This window comes from Molothrus aeneus, unplaced genomic scaffold, assembly GCF_037042795.1.
Source record: "Molothrus aeneus isolate 106 unplaced genomic scaffold, BPBGC_Maene_1.0 scaffold_60, whole genome shotgun sequence".
Lineage (NCBI taxonomy): Eukaryota > Metazoa > Chordata > Aves > Passeriformes > Icteridae > Molothrus > Molothrus aeneus.
The window spans coordinates 44939-60920 of record NW_027099212.1 but is presented as its reverse complement, the minus strand read 5'-3'; the positions used below and the strand labels follow the sequence as shown (position 1 = coordinate 60920).

The 15982-nt window shown below is 54.1% G+C and overlaps 1 pseudogene; it reads right to left on the bottom strand.

The window, feature by feature from the left end:
• Window positions 1-3398: 3398 nt before the first annotated feature.
• LOC136571069 (Fc receptor-like protein 2) lies at window positions 3399-10849 on the bottom strand (annotated as a pseudogene).
• Between the last annotated feature and the right edge of the window lie 5133 nt (window positions 10850-15982).

The following is a 15982-nucleotide window of genomic DNA, read 5'->3' as shown; positions in this document are numbered from 1 at the left end:
CTGAGATAAGAATTGTTTGGATCATTCTTTGTTTCTTTCACTGCTTCTCCCAGTTTCAGAGAATGTGAATCCCGCAGGGGAGGAGGGCCAAGCTGACCCTCTGAGTGAGCCCCTGATCCCACCAAGAAACCCAAAGCAAAACACTCCTGTTGTTTGCTGTCACAGTTTGCTCCTTATATTTGCAAAGGCTCCTCCCACAGCCCGATTTCTCGGGCATTTTTTCCCAGACATTTTTCCCAGGCATCTGTCCCACCAGCCTGTGGGGGTCACTCACAGCCCGATCACTGAAGCTTTCTCTCCCCTGATTCTCTGTTGTGTGAAGCCTCGCCAGGGATAGGGTTCCCAGCACATGTACATCCACAGAGTGATTTTTCACCTTATGTGTAGCACATGTTGAGACATAAATCAAAATCAGATTTGTTCCTTTTAACCCCAGTGTGCTTAGTGGCTCTGCAATCCCCCTCCCAGTGCTCCCACTAAGGTGGCTTAATGGTGCCCATCCCAGTTCCAAGGGGGCACAGGACCTGGTTCCCTGCTCCTGGGACAAAAATGCAACTCTTTTGTTAAACAGGCAGAAATGGTGTTTCTTTGTTCAGCTCTGTCAAGGAAGCTGAACAAGGTGGGAACCTCCCTTGGAATGGAAAATACAACCCCCATTTCTTTGAACTATTATAATTTTGAAATTATGGGGTTTTTAGGCAAAGATGTGGGAACAGGAATACAGTTCTTTACTGGTATGTATTGTGAGAAACAAGTAAATGGAAGTTGACTTTTGCTGGATAATATATGAATTGATATTACATTATTGATTATATTGTTGATTAAATATTGTGATGTTGTAGGGACAGTGATGTGTATTGTGGAGTGGCTGATGTTGTTGGGGTGGCCATCCAAGAGCGGGGCCCAGCCATGGCCCAGCCCCACTGCACAGGGATGGCCATTGCCCAGCCCTGCTCTGCCCAGCCCCAGGTGGCAGCCAGGACATGAGGGTCCCCCCTGCCCCCTTGGCTTTGATTCTGGCAGCTTTAGAGCTGCTGCAGAGGTGAGAATTCTGTGAGGGAAAAGGCCTGCCTGTGGTTTGCTCAGCCCTGCAAGAAGCACAAAACCCAAAGGGAGCCCAAGCAGGATCTCTGTGAGGGCCTTTGATGGTTTTCAGAGCAGGGCTGGCTGAAAACTGCCGCTGCAGGGGCACCTGAGAGGGAACCAGTCTGGAAATGCAGCAATTGATCATCTGTTCCTCTTGCAAAGGGACTAAGAGAGCCCTAGAGCTACTGCAAATCCCACAACAATCTGCTCAACTAGCTGACCTGCACCATCCTTCTTGAACAAAATCTGCAGCCTTCTGGAACCTCCTCGAAAGAATGTTTGGCCTCAGGCTGTGGCCATCAGATAAGAGGGAAAAGTGTGGAAATATTGAGCAGGGGGTCTGGGCACAGCTCTGGTGGAGCTCTGGGGAGTGACCCTGTCTGGATTCCAGGTGTCCCCAAAGCTGCTCCATCCCTGCCCTCCTCATCTGAGTGAAAAACTGAGGCTTTACGGGAATTGTGTTTTAAAGCCACCAGAGGTGCTGCTGTGGACCCGAGACCTGCCTGGGGTCAGGCGCTGCCTTCCTTCCATTCAGGATCATGGAGAGCGGTCGCGGGTGTTGTGCAGGGCATGTGCCTGGCCCCGGGACACTGCTACGCTGCCACTGGGCGCTGGGATCCAACCTGCTGCCTTGGCGGCTTCTGCCCGCTGCCGGTGGTGGTGCCGGGACCGATTGGTGGCCATGAGTTTGCAAAAGGAGCAATTTGCCCCTCCTCCCTCCCGGCCGCGGCCGCCATGGCCCCTGAGGGGATGGAGCTGGAGCGGGGCGCCCCCTGCTGGCCGGGAGTGCTCCCTGCAGCGCCCCCTGCTGGCCGCGGTTATAACTGCCACAAAACCCAACAGCCCTGAGCGGGAGGGAAAGTTCTGGGTTTGTGTTGTTTCTTCTGTTCTGGTTTATAATTTTCTTAGTAAAGAGCTGTTATTCCTTTTCCTACAATTTGGCCTTGAAGCTCCATATTCTTTGAAGTTAAAAAAGTTTTAGACATGGGTCTTCTTTCCTTTCCAATAACGTTCCCACTTTCCTTGGCAGATATTTCTCATTTAAATGAGTTACCACCTCCTGGTTTCCAGAGTGGATGGGACAGACACCCAGAGAGGAGACAGGGTCAGGGACTTGGCCACCTCATGATCTGCTTTTTAAGCCAGTTGGGCTACCAAGGGCCCTCTCCATAGCTGGCACTTCTGATCACGTGGCCACTCAGGAGCTGGCTTTGGCAGAGCCTCAAACTGTCCCCAATGTGCCATGGTTGACAGACTGATGGACAGACGGGGCCCTGTCTCACCAAAAGCAAGGCCTGACCCACTCCTGCCACAAACAGCTGTTCCAAAATGTCTTTGGACATCAAACTTTTCCTGTCTCTGACACCCCACCCTGTGCCATGGCCTGATCCTGACTGCCCTGGAAAAGGGGGAGGCTCTGGAGACCCCACAGGGCCTTTGTGACATCATCATGTAAGGAACACAGCAGAGGAGGCATTTGGGACAGGGGAGAAGAGAATCCAGAGCCTCCTGAAGGCCGCTTTGGCCCTCAGAGCAAGGAAGGTCCAGGGCCCTGCCAGGTTCCTCTGCTGTAGGAAACGTGCTGGTGTTTTGCAGAGATATAGTTAAAAACTACAACTTTTGTGAAAGTTGTAAAGCTGGTATGTTTATTACAGCGCTGGACGCATGTGGGAATCCTTCTTCTAAAATGTCATGCATACTTTTGGGAACTTCAGGTCTTTTTCTATCTTTCTTTCATATACATATGCATACAATTTCACAATAGGTTCATACATATTCATTTTTACAAATTTCGCGTGACATTTGCTGCTAGTTCTTCTTTATCAGAAAGAATTCTTAGGTCATGTTGACTTGCTCTCACAGTAATCTCTGTCTCTTTCTATGACTTTTTGTCTCTCTTTTATCTTTGTCTTTCACTGAGCAACTTCACTGAGCTTAGGTTCTGCAGTCAAGCTAAAAAGCTAAAGTTTCTAACTACAGACTCAAAAATGTACATTTCACTTAAATCAAAATAGATTTCTACCTTAGAAAATTTTTACTTTGTCTCACTGGGGGAAATATCTGGGGTTTGTTCCTTTTTGGTGGCTTTCCAAGGAAATTGTTCCTTTTTTGACCATTTAGACTCTGCACCTTGTTGCTGTTGCTGTTGGTTTTATTCTCTCTCGTTGCTGTTTCAGGAACTTGTTCTTCTCTCAGCTCTTTGGGATCTTTGTGCCCCCACGGGGAGGGATTGGGGCAGTTTTTAGTGGCAGCACACACACGAGTGGGTGCCCATGGGTGGGGACCCCCAGTGCCCCCAGTTCCCCCCAGTGTCACAGCACATTCCCGTAGATGTTACCGGGTTCCCGCGGTCGCCCCTGGGGTCCCCGCAGCTCCGCGTTGGTCACCTGGGGATCCTGGAGGGTGGTGGCACGGGGGGACGCTGCGAGAGACACGGGCTGTGGGATCTGGGTGGGGTGACACTCGTGGGTGACGTGTCCCTCTGCGTGTGTCCCCCCCGTACTCACCCCCTGCCCTCTTGGTGACCACGACGTGGGTGTACAGCACCTCCCCCTCCTCTGGGGGGGGCTGGGGGATCCGGGGGGGCCCTGAGGGAATAAAGGGGATGTGGGGGAGGGAATGGGAGATCTTGGGGGTTGGGCTAAAATAGAAGACTGTGGTTTGAGCCCCCCACTCACCTTTCCTGTTGCTTCCTGGCATCTTCAAAGGAAGGAATGGATGGAAGACTGTGGGGTCCCTGGGCCCTGAACCTGCTCAGGATTCCTGAACTCCCATGGTACCCCCTAGCATTCCTGAAGCCCCCCAGAAATCATGAACCTCTCCAAACCCCCCGACCAAGTCAGCCTCAGCATGTGACTGTGGTCACAAGGGTTTTCAGGATGAAGAAGAGATGAGAATGTTGACTCCATGATCAGAAGGCTTGATTTATTATTTTATGATATATGTTACATTAGGACTATACTAAAAAGCAATAGAAAGGAAAGGTTTCTTCAGATGCTAGCTAAGCTAAGAATAGACAAGAATGAATAACAAAGATCTGTGTCTCAGACAGAGAGCAAGAGCCAGCTCTGCCATGAGTGGTCAAGAAATCCAAACACCCACAGGAGACCAATCACGGGTCTGCCTGTTGCATTCCACAGCAGCAGATAACCATTGTTTACTTTGGTTGCTGAAACTGCAGCTCGTCACAAGGAAAAATCCTAAGAAAGGATTTTTCATGAAAGATGTCTGCAACATGTCACCTTTTTTTATTTAGTTAAATTAAAAGGAAAAAGTGTTTGTAATTTTCTTTGCTGTACTCATGCCGAAGAAAAAGACAAACACTCGACAGGTTATCTGTTGCCAATCAAACTCCACTCAAGTGCTCCTTTGGAATGCACTGGGAATTTCTTCACCTGTAGAACATAAAATTCTATCATATCACTAAAACAATTCTATAATATAAGAAAATGCAAAAACAATGCAAAGAAAATTCAAGTCCAAGCAACTGAGTTTCAGGAAAAGTCCATGGTCTGAAGATGTTCCTCTTTGCCATATCTGAAAGTTTCTTTTGGTCCTGAAACAGGCCTGCTACAGAAAAGGTCCATCAATAGTTATCAAAAGTCCATTGACAGTCTTCAAAGAATTTTGAGAAAATTTCTGAAATGTCTTGCCACAACTTGGGCTGAAGCCAATCCCTGCCTCTGAGCTGCTGCCAGCTCTTTCACCCCTTTTTACTTAAGTAATTTTTTTTTTTTTTTTTTTTTTTTTTTTTTTTTTTTTTTTTTTGTCGGAAAGAGCAGCAGAGGAGCCAGAGAGAGGCCCTTGGGGGCCCTGGCCCATGTGGAAGGATCAGGAACCCCAGACCTGGCCACAGAAAGGTGGCCCAGGACCAGAAGGGGGAAGCAAAGCCCCCAAACCCAACAGGAGGCCGGGAGGTGGCCCTGGCCCAAGCAACCAAGGCAGACAGCCCAGGCCCAGCCCCCGAGGCAGGCTCTGTATTGGCACAGACCCGCACCCTGCTGCCAGTACAATGGCAGAAGGGGTGACCAAACGCTTCCTTTCCCCAAAATCACCGAGGCATGCCAGGAATGGGAAGACAGAAGCTGTCCCGAGAAACTTCGTCTCGGGTCTGGGGATGTCCTTTCCCCACAGCAGACAAGCGATGCTCGCTTCCTGCTGTGCCCTCTGCCTCTGCAATGCAAATGCACCAGGTGTTCCTCCCATCTGCCTCACGGCACCACCACCACCCCCTCTGGGCTGGGGACCAGGGGCAGAACTTTCGGGACCCACCTCCCCCTCGCCGCTGGGGCGCACGAGGGGCGGCAGAGAGATTCACATCCCCCAGGGGGAAACCCCGGACCAAACACCCCCCAACCCGCCAAGAATGCTGATCTTGAAAACAGGCAGCCGCGCTGCGCCCACAGCCAGCTGTCGGGCCACGCCTCCTCCATGGAAGGACAGGCTGACGCCCTCTTCCCCTGTCCCAGCTCCCCCCGTAGGGGCAGCCCCGGGACAACCCGAAAAACTCGGGGAGGAAGTCACGCTGGATGCAGGAGGCACCGCTGCAGCTGCCGCTGGCTCCAGGGCAGCCTCTGACGCAGACACGGAGGACGGAGAACCCGCAGGGGCGGGCAGCGGGGCCGTCTGGGGAGGCGGCGGGGGCGGCGGGGGCGGCACGGGGTCGGCAGCTTCTTCTGCGCCGGACATCGGCCGCAGAGGCGCAGTCACAGAAGGCGGTGGGACGGCCGGGGGGAGTGGTGGATCGCTGTTGCCCAGCAACATCGGCGCAGCCGCAGGAAGCAGTGTCTCTGAGATAGATGCAGGCAGGGAAGCCGGCGGAACCGCGGCCGGAGCCCCCACAGGCTCTGCCGGAGGGGCGGCCGAGGGAGGGGCCGCGCGGGGAAGGGCCCGCACGCGCGGGGCGGGTTGGGGCGGTGCCCGTGGCGCTGGGCGGGGCGGTGCCGCCCACTCCCATCCCCCCTGAGAGCAACGGGAGGGGGGAACAAACGGCTCCGTCTGAGCATGCTCCAAAGACGCAGTAAAAAAAACTTCGGCTGCGAGCGAAACGTCGCCTCTGCGCTGTGGTTCAGGGGGGCTGGAAAGCAGCAGAGCGTCCCCCTCCAAAGGGTCTTCCCCTGGAACTGGGGTGAACAGGGCTTTGCCCTTGCAGTTAGCAATCCAGGGAAAAACAGCTGCTCTCCGTTTCAAGACTAGAAAGAGCTTCAAAAAGGCTGGATAAATCGAGGGGCATCCGAACCCCCGGTAGAAAAAGAATTGGAAAATGGAGCCCATACACTCCCAGACAAACACATCGAGGGCATATAGCACATTCGTAAAAAACCCAAAGAGCTTCGCCCATCGAAAAAACTCATAGAGATCTGTCTCCAACAGGAGAATTCTGTCCTCTTCACCCCATTTTTGCCAGAGGGCAATAAGTTTCTCCTCTGAAGGGGAGAATGGAACTTCATCCTCTAGGGGAGAAGTCCTCCAGATGAGCAGCCACAAACTGCGAATGGCCTCATCTTCAGGAGGGGAAAAACCAACAGTACCTTGTGACAGTGTCCAGGACTCTCTGGCTATCTGCATGGTTCTGCTGAGCTTTCCGAACATCTTCCTGGAGGCTTTTCAGAAGGTTCTCTTTGTGGTCAGCCTTGCTGAGAACTCTGTCCAAATTCGGATCTTCAGTTCTTCAGCTCCTGGCTAGAATCCACTTCTGTGGTCACTTGTGAAGCAACCATCAATGCCACACATTCGGGGATTACCCAGTGCAGCAATGCTCCTCTGGTGGTCTCACCAAGTGATGATTGTCCTCCTCAGTCAAGGGTCACCAATTGTGACTGTGGTCACAAGGGTTTTCAGGATGAAGAAGAGACGAGAATGTTGACTCCATGATCAGAAGGCTTGATTTATTATTTTATGATATATGTTACATTAGGACTATACTAAAAAGCAATAGAAAGGAAAGGTTTCTTCAGCAGCTAGCTAAGCTAAGAATAGACAAGAATGAATAACAAAGATCTGTGTCTCAGACAGAGCAAGAGCCAGCTCTGCCATGAGTGGTCAAGAAATCCAAACACCCACAGGAGACCAATCACGGGTCTGCCTGTTGCATTCCACAGCAGCAGATAACCATTGTTTACTTTGGTTGCTGAAACTGCAGCTTCTCACAAGGAAAAATCCTAAGAAAGGATTTTTCATGAAAGATGTCTGCGACATCAGCACCCAAAGCCTGCCAAGGACAGAAAATCCCATCACACCCAGGGCCCCTGAAAGAACTCCCAAGATCCCTGCAGGACATTCCAGCACCTCACCATACTCTACAGGACCCCCAGACAAGGTCACAATTTTGGGGCTGTGGGTGCTTCCCTATTGCTCCCCAACTCTTGAGGCATCTACAGCTTCCTGGGACCCCCTATCCCCTATTGTCACCTACCCACACGGTGCGACCGGTGCCAGGTCACTATGACAGCCATGAGGAGGAGCAGGAACAAAAGGGCCCCACCAACCCCTGCAGCCACTGCAAGAAACAGAAGGGGACACATCAGGGTCACCCATCCCCCAGGGGTCCTGCACTCCCAGGTGACCCCACCTGTGTGACCCCACCTGTGACCCAGGGTGAGTGAGAGGTGACCTCGAGGGTCAGCTCTGGGCTGGGCGCACAGAATACGTGGTTCCTGTCAAGCTGGTTGGTGGCCACGCACTGGTAGGTGCCTTAATGTCCCACTTCAACAACATCGAGATCCAGGAGGGACCCTGAGACACTTCCTGCCTGTTGTGCAGCCAGGTGAAGGTGACAGGGGCTGAGCCCACCTGCACTGAGCAGCGCAGGGTCACGTTGTCACCTGGGCGCACCTGGTGTGACAGGGGACTGAGGGTGGTGGTGGCATTGGCAACGGGCACTGTGGGGACAGAGACAGGGCTGGCACTGGGCAAGGTGGGTTGGGGGATGCTGTGGGAAAGGTAACCACCAGCCTGAGGGTCCCACTCACCCAGGACGGTGACATTCAGGGGATCACTCTCAGCCACGCTGTCCCCGTCGCTGACCTGGCACCGGTACTGGCCGCTGTCATTGTCCCCAGCGTGGCGCAGCTCCAGGCGGGGGCCAGTGCCAGGCAGTGCCCCCGAGCCCTCCCGGTGCCAGGAGAAGGACAGGGGACTTGTCCCCATGGCCACGGCACAGCTCAGCACCGGGTGGTCCCCGAGTGCCACCTGTGCACCGGGGGGCTGTGCTGACAGGGACACCCCTGAGGGCGGGACCCCTGCAGGAAAGGGGGACACCAGGGAACAGTGAGGGACCCAGTGGGTTTGGGGAGGCGCAGGTGAACTCCAGTGAGGGAGAGGGGGCACAGAGATTGGGGGAAGGGGGCTTAGAAAGGAACCTCGATGGATGCTGGGGAGGTCAGGGAGGGAACACCTGGAGAGGGAGGTGGGCAACACCAGGGCAGGTACGGGGACCCAGGGAGGGGATGCTGTGACCTGCGGAATGTGCAGAGACCTCAGAGAGGGGTGTAGGGACCCAGGGATTGGGTGTGGGGACCCAGTGTGGGATGGAGGGGAACACGAGCCAGGAATGGGGGGACCTTGGGAGAGACCCAGGGCAGCAACGGCAGGACACGGAAACGGTACCAGGGAAGGATGGGGGCACCCATGTAGGGGTTGGGGGTCCTGGGGAGGGACCCAAGAAAGGAGGGTGGGAGCCAGGAAGCGATCCGGGAAAGGTTGGGTACCCCAAAGCAGGTGTCAGGGAGGGCTGGGCGATGCCAGGCAGTGTGGGGGACCTGAGGAGGCTGTGGGGGCTCCCCGTTCCCATCCCCGCACTCACTGCGCACCGTGATGCGGAGCCGGGCGCTGCTCTTCTGTACGGCCTCCCCCTCAGAGTGCACCTCACAGCCATAATTCCCCGAGTGGGAGACCCCCACGGCGGGCACCAGCAGCTGCGGGGACTCCTGCGGGCCCCCCACCACCTGCCCGTCCCGGTAGAACACGTGCAGGAGGGGGGCTCGGGGCCGCAGGGGGCTGGGGGTGCTGAGGCAGCTGAGAGTCAGGGGGGACCCCTTGGTGGGCTTGGGGGGACCCTCCAGTACCAGCACCATGAAGAGCTCAGGGAAGGAGAGAGGAGGTGAGGACTGTCGCTCTGAGTCCGCTAGCAAGTGGCTTTGGGGTTGTCAAGATATTGGAGTTCCAGCCATGGGGGTACTCACTGTGCACTGTCACTGTCACTGGTGCTGACCGTGACTGCCAGGACCTCACCAAGTCTGCACAGTGGTAGTGGCCGCTGTGGTGCAGCTGCAGGGGGGACAGGGACAGCTCAGTCCTCCTGAGGGACCCCCCGAGATCCTTCTCCTCCTGGTATATTCGTACCCTGCTGAGATAGTTTTCCTGCCAGCACCGGCAGTGCAATGTCACTGTGTCCTCCTCCAGCAGTGCCCGTGCTGGCACCTGCAGCACCAGTGGTTCTGTGGGACAGGAAGGTCACATTTTCACCAACCATTCTGAGGTTGGTGCCCATAGCACCAGGGACATCTGGGTGCTCTGGAGTGCACTGGGGTGCACTGGGATATCCCTGTGTGCAGGGCACAGGCTCTCGCCACACAAGGGGTGTGAGGCCACCCATGGAATGGAGCCCACCCTGACCTCTTAGGGGACAGCCTGATGATTTAAGATCTCCCCTCACCTTCTATGACTGTAATGAGGGGGCTGCACCTGGTTCCAGGACAGTCACATGTGTAGGTGCCTCTCTCTGTGACACTGAGGCAGTCACGTCCCTGCTGCCCCCAGCGCCGCCCATCCTTGTACCAGGTGGTGGCACTGGCGGTCCCCAAGCCCTGGCAGGTCAGTGTCACCCGGTCTCACAGCACCGCCGGCCTCCAGGGGGGCTCCACCAGGAGCTGGGTGGTCTGGGCACCTGAGGGTGATAGGGGACACCAGCCTGCCAGGGCCAGTGTGGGACTGGGGACAGTGGGGTGAGGCCATGGCATCCCCTGAGGACTCACCAGCGAGGCCGAGGGTCTGGGCTGGAAGGGAGAAAGGACAGGGCTGGGTGGGGGTGGCACCATGGGGACAGAGGCACCGGGGGCACAGGGTGTGGTGGCTGTCCCAAAACTGTCCCAATGGGGACAGCAGTTCTTGTGGGAAAGTGTGTGTGGGTCATCCCAAAAAGATTTGGAGAGGCAGAGGGACATGTCTGTGTCACAGCCACCCGTGCACCATATCCATGTGGCACAGACACCTTGGGAACAGGGACACTGTGGCCACCCCAGGCTGATGCAGAACATGGGGACACTGTGGACACCCTGGGCACGATGACACCACAGACACAGCCCATGCTGGTCCAGCTCACCCCCACCAGCTCATGATCCCTTCCCCATGGCCAAATTCTCACTGTTCTTATCCCTGCATCCCAGTTCCCTTGTCCCTATCCCCAGAGCTACCTGAGCCCAAAGGTGCCAGTTCCCAAATTCCTGTCCCCTGTTCCTGTTCCCAAAGCTCCCCTACATCCCCAGTCACACCAAGGTCCACTGTGGGTAACATGGACTGGCTCTGCTGGCATTGGGGACCTCAGGGGACCCCACAGCCCCCCTGTACCCCCTCTCCTCCCCATCCCTGGGGTGTCAGGCCCGTGCCCGGGACACTCACCCCACAGGAGCAGTGCCACCTTCCTGGCCATCCCGGTGTCCCCAGCCATGTGCACTGGCTGTCACTCGCTGCCGTGGCCACCGCTCCCCTGGCTGGCGGCTCGTTGGATGAAGAGGAAGGAAGCGAGGTCAGGTCTCAACCTCATGCCTAGGTGGCCCTTGATGGGGGAAGGGTGGGGACAGGCTGGGGACACGGGTGGGTGGGAGAAAGTGGTTCATGGGCTTTCCAGGAGTGGGGGGCGTGGTGGGTTTGGGGAGGCAGAAATGGGGTCACTGGGAAATGGAGGTGCTGAGTAGGGGGATTAACTGGCGATGGGCGTGCCATGGAAATGGGTATTGCCATAGCTGGGGGGTCTTATGGATGGGAGTCCTAGAGGAATGTGGGCTCCAGGGATTTGAGTTCATGGGATGGTGGAATGGTGGGTCCTAGTAGGATTTCAGGGAATGGCATGAACAGGAGAGGGTTCCTTTGGAATGGTGTGCTCGGCCATGGAGATCCTGGGGAATGTCTGTTCTGGGATGGCGGTTGCAGAGACGGTGGGATATAAGGAATGGGGGTTCCATGTTTTGGTTCCCAGGGGAATGGGCGTGCCAGGGATAGGCAGTGGTTGGGTTGGGCCTTGGGTCGCAGCTCCTTCCCTGGATGCCTCAGATTTTGGGGTGACCCAGAGCCAGCACAGTCCCCACAAGGTGCCGGTGGCCTGGGCATCACCCCAGACAGATTCCAAGGGGCTCTAGGTCTGTGCCCCCCAGCCTCCAGTTCCTTTCCCCGCTCTTCATTTCCATTTCCATTTCCATCATTTTACTCCTCAATTTCACAAGCCCCCAGTTCATGCCTTGATGATCCTGGGTAGCACCTGAGCAGGGAACAGCTTGGGGGAAGCCTAGAGTGGGAGAAGCAGGGGTGAGGGGTCTGCTGGGAGGGCAGGGGAGGCTGTGGGGCATGGGGGTGTCCAGCTTTCACACCCCCAACACATTTACTTTCTCTCTCCGGCTGAGGAATGTAGTAAATCCCATGGACCTAGGTAAAGCCGCATGGAGGATCGAACAATAGGAACTGCTGAGACAGCAGAATAAGTTCCTGTCTCTCTGACCCCCGCCCCAAAGCTTATCTCTGTAACCCTATAGGCCACTATACATAACCCTTACTATTGGTAAAATTTGGATTCCCCTTTACCCTATAAAAGGGGCATACTTTAGCCCATTCAACAGAAGAAGAGCTGTCGTTGGAACCTTCAAGGCCTCCCTTGCAATATACATTGCTCTGGAACCCCAAGACGCTCCCTTCTCCTCTCTCGCCATCTGCTGCAGCCGCAGCCAAGGGCGCCCTACCTAGCAAGCAAGAGCTGATATCCTAAGAGAGCTTGCAAGCACTAAAGAGCTGATAATCACCAAGCTTGCTAGAGGGTAGCCCCACGGCGATCGGCGTCAAGCTAGCCTAGCTTTTGGGCACCCTGTCTCCCTGAGGACAGGGCTCCCGGGCTATCTTGCACTGCTTGATAATAAGGCCAGAATAGAGGCTTTATTATACGTGGCGACCCGACTCGACGACGCGGCCCCCTCCCCCCCCAGCCTCCCCATTGGAGGCGAAACTCATCGATTGAGCAGCGGATCCCCCGCTCTTCCTGCGAAGAGGCCTCTCCTTTTTAGAAGAAACCTCTCCTCTGGAGGCGTCAGTTCGACACTCAAAATTTACATCTGAACGACAAAAAGTTCCGAGGAGAACTGACGGAAGCAGATGCCTTCACGCAGATTTTTGGACCCCAACTCAAGAAGTGAAGAAGTGTAAGTATTAAATTAGCTACTATTGCACGCATTTGTTCTGGGTCCTGAACTCTTTTTTCGTTTTTTTTTTCTTTTTTTTCTCGTTTTTTTTTTCTGCTGGAAGGGCTAAAATTAACATGGGTACAATTTTTAGCACTTTAAAACTAACTAAAATCGAGAGAGAAATATATTTAATTATCTTAGAAATTTTATCTGCTATCAACTTTTCTTTTTCCAATGTCAAGCTCTCTAAAAATAACCTTAAAAAATTTGTAAGATGGTTTCTTTCGCAATACCCTGAAACTGAATCACTGAAAATTTGTTTCGGGACAAAATTGGGAACAAAATCTATAACTCACAAACTAATCAGGATTTTTCTGTATCTAAGTATTTACCTTTATTCCATATAATAACTAAAACCATTGAAAAATTTAACCGAGAAAAAATCTTAACGCTAGCAACAGACACTTCCTTTTCAAATGCTAATTACACTGATAAGCATTGTCAGGAACGTAGCTCACATCCGCTAGGTCCTAAAATTCCCCTCGCCTCTGCTTCTCCAGAGGCTACGCTGCCCACCCCAGCCCCCGCCCCCACCTCCCCCCCGTCTGTGGGATCTGCGCCGCCCAACACCCCAGCCCCTGCCTTAACTACAACTGCAGCTATTCTCTCTCCCTCTGGCTTGGCTTACCCCTCGCCTCCGCTCCTGGGGACCCCTCTTCCTGCCCCTTCTGCCCTCCCCACAGCCGCGGACTCTCCCGCCCCCCCCACCCCTGCGCTGGCTCTGTCCACCCCCGCCGCGGACTCCTCCACGCCCCCTCCCGCTCCCCCCACCCCCACGGTGACTCTGACTCCTCCCATCGCAATGTCCCCCACCCCCCCTCCCTCCGCCCCTGCTCCCCCCGCCCCCGCTCCGAGCGGCCAAACCTCTCCCGACGGCTCCCCGACCCCCGCTGCGGCCACTGCCGTGCCCGTGTGTAGCCCCGCTCCTTACCCCTGCACCCTGCCTGCCACAGCAGAGGGTCCCCAATAGGCAATCATGTCTCAGTCCTAGCGCACCACCCCGTACCCGCAGCACTCCACCCCCAGTCCTCCCAGCCCCCCTGCCCCCACCACCTCTCCCCCCAACCCCCCCACCCACCCTCAATGCCACCCGAACGGAATCCCAGAGACCCCCCACGGTGCTACCCCCCCCCCGCACCCAGTCCTGCGCATCCTGTGCTGCCATCCCAGCTCCAACAGCGCCTCCCCCTAGCCAGGTTATGCCATGTGTCCCCCCACAGATACCGAAACCCTTGAAAAACACCGCTTCTAAACGCCAAAAAAAGCATAGGACACGGATTGCACCCTCCCCCCAGTCCTCCTCAGAGGAACAGAGCACTTGCAGTGACTCTGATACGATGTATACTGATCCATGGGCTCTTATTAAGATAGAGGTGACTAAGTCTGGTGATTGAGAACTGGCACAGAAAATTAATGCTTTCCCTGTAGAGTATAAACAGGGAAGAAATGGTAGGGAATCCGCTATAAAGACATGGAAGCCAAACTCAAATAAGGAGCTCATGCAATTAAGAAATATAGCCAAAGAACATGGCAGAGGCTTACATATTTTTAGAAATTTCCTAGAAGCTGTATTGTCAGCACATGTCTTACTTCCCCAGGATATAAAAAATATTTCACACTGCCTCCTAACCCCAGCAGGATATATGTTATGGGACAGGCATTGGAAAAGACATTTAAAAACATTATCAGACTCATACTCTGCAGATGCTAATAGAACAAATTTTACAGTAGAACAGCTGGCTGGGGAAGGGGATTTACAGAAACCGGAGGGCCAATTGGAAACTTTGAATAAAGAGGTACTGCAAGCCGTCACACTTGCAGCAAAATCCTCTTTACTTCTCATGCATGATGAGTCAATGCCAACAATGCATTTTTCTACTATTTAAACAAGGGATAGATGAAAGTTTTATCAAATTTGTGGACAGACTTAGAGATGCTCTGGAGAAACAGATAGAGAGCACAGAGGCAAGGAAGGAACTCTTATGTAAGCTTGCCTTGAGTAACTCAGATGAACGATGCAAAGCCATTTTGAGGTCTCTACCTGTGGATACAGACCCTACCATAGAGCAAATGCTGGAATGCTGTACATGTCACATGTCCACTGAAAATTCAGTGGCCCAAGCAGTTGCTAAGGGTATTGCTGAAGGAGTTTCTGGGGCATATGCAGTAATAGCTTCTAAAGACCAAGCTAAATGCTATCACTGTGGGGATATTGGACATTACATAAAGGACTGCCCAGAAGGGTCACCTCCCCGATACCACCATAACACTTATCAAAGACCCCAGAATCAGCAGCAGTTCTAGCAGCGTCCGGGAAACACCTTGCGCAGTCCAGTAGAGCCCCGGGATGGGACAACAAATCAAAGGCCACCCAGACCCAACCACGCATCATCCCAGGAGGTTCCAGACCACAAGAAGAGGACCCAACACATGGGGCGACCCAGATGGGAACCTGCTGTCAATTGGTAACTGCTCTGTGCATTGACTTTAATAATGAGAATGTTCATCGTGTTCCCACAGGCAAATAGGGGCCAAAAGGTGGTCCTTTGGACATTTTAATTATAGGTGACTCTCTTCATAGCCCAAAGGAAATTGTTCCAGAAGTGCAAATGGTGCACCCGGGACAAGAGATTCTCATCCAGGTATACTGCATAGACTTACATTTTTTCTTTCAAAGGGAACTCCAATAGCACAAGCCTTCTTACTCCCAAAGAATCACAGGGAACAGATTCCTCTAAACCCTACAGCTATGTGGGCACAAGTCGTGGGACCATCCAAGCCTACCATCGAGTGCGGCCTTACCTGCAAAGGAGAGGAGACCCACCTACCAGGGATGCTGGACACGGGTGCTGATGTGACCATCATAGCCCGCTCAGAATGGCCAGCACACTGGGATCTACAACCTGTTGAAGGCATGATTTCAGGGGTTGGTGGAGCTACGGTATCCATGAGAAGCAAGAACAACATCCTCGTTAAAGGGCCTGAAGGCAAGCTGGCAATCATCCGCCCATTCATGGTAAGGCACAACTATCACCCTTTGGGGCAGAGAAGTTCTATCCCAGTGGGGAGCTTCCCTACGTATTCCCACTCAGGATTTCTAACCGGGGCCACTGTGTGGGAGATTAGGGACCGGCTGCAAGACCTTGCGTTGTTACAGGCAGACAGAACCCCTCCCCTTTACTGTTACTTAGCCCCACGTGTTGTTGACCATTAACTCCTGTTATAAATGACCCTGCCTAACCGTTAATAAATGCCAGTTACCATCCACCACATTGGTGTATGCATATGGTGCTTGGCCCATGTGCATATGGTGCTTGGCCCATGTGGCAGAGGCGCTGCCACCAAGCCATCCTCGACCTGGGACGCATTGCCCCAAGCGGTGGCAACAAGTGGTGCCGAAATCCAGGAATGATCCGGGAGGTAGGAATCACCTGGGCGAGCAAATGGCAGCC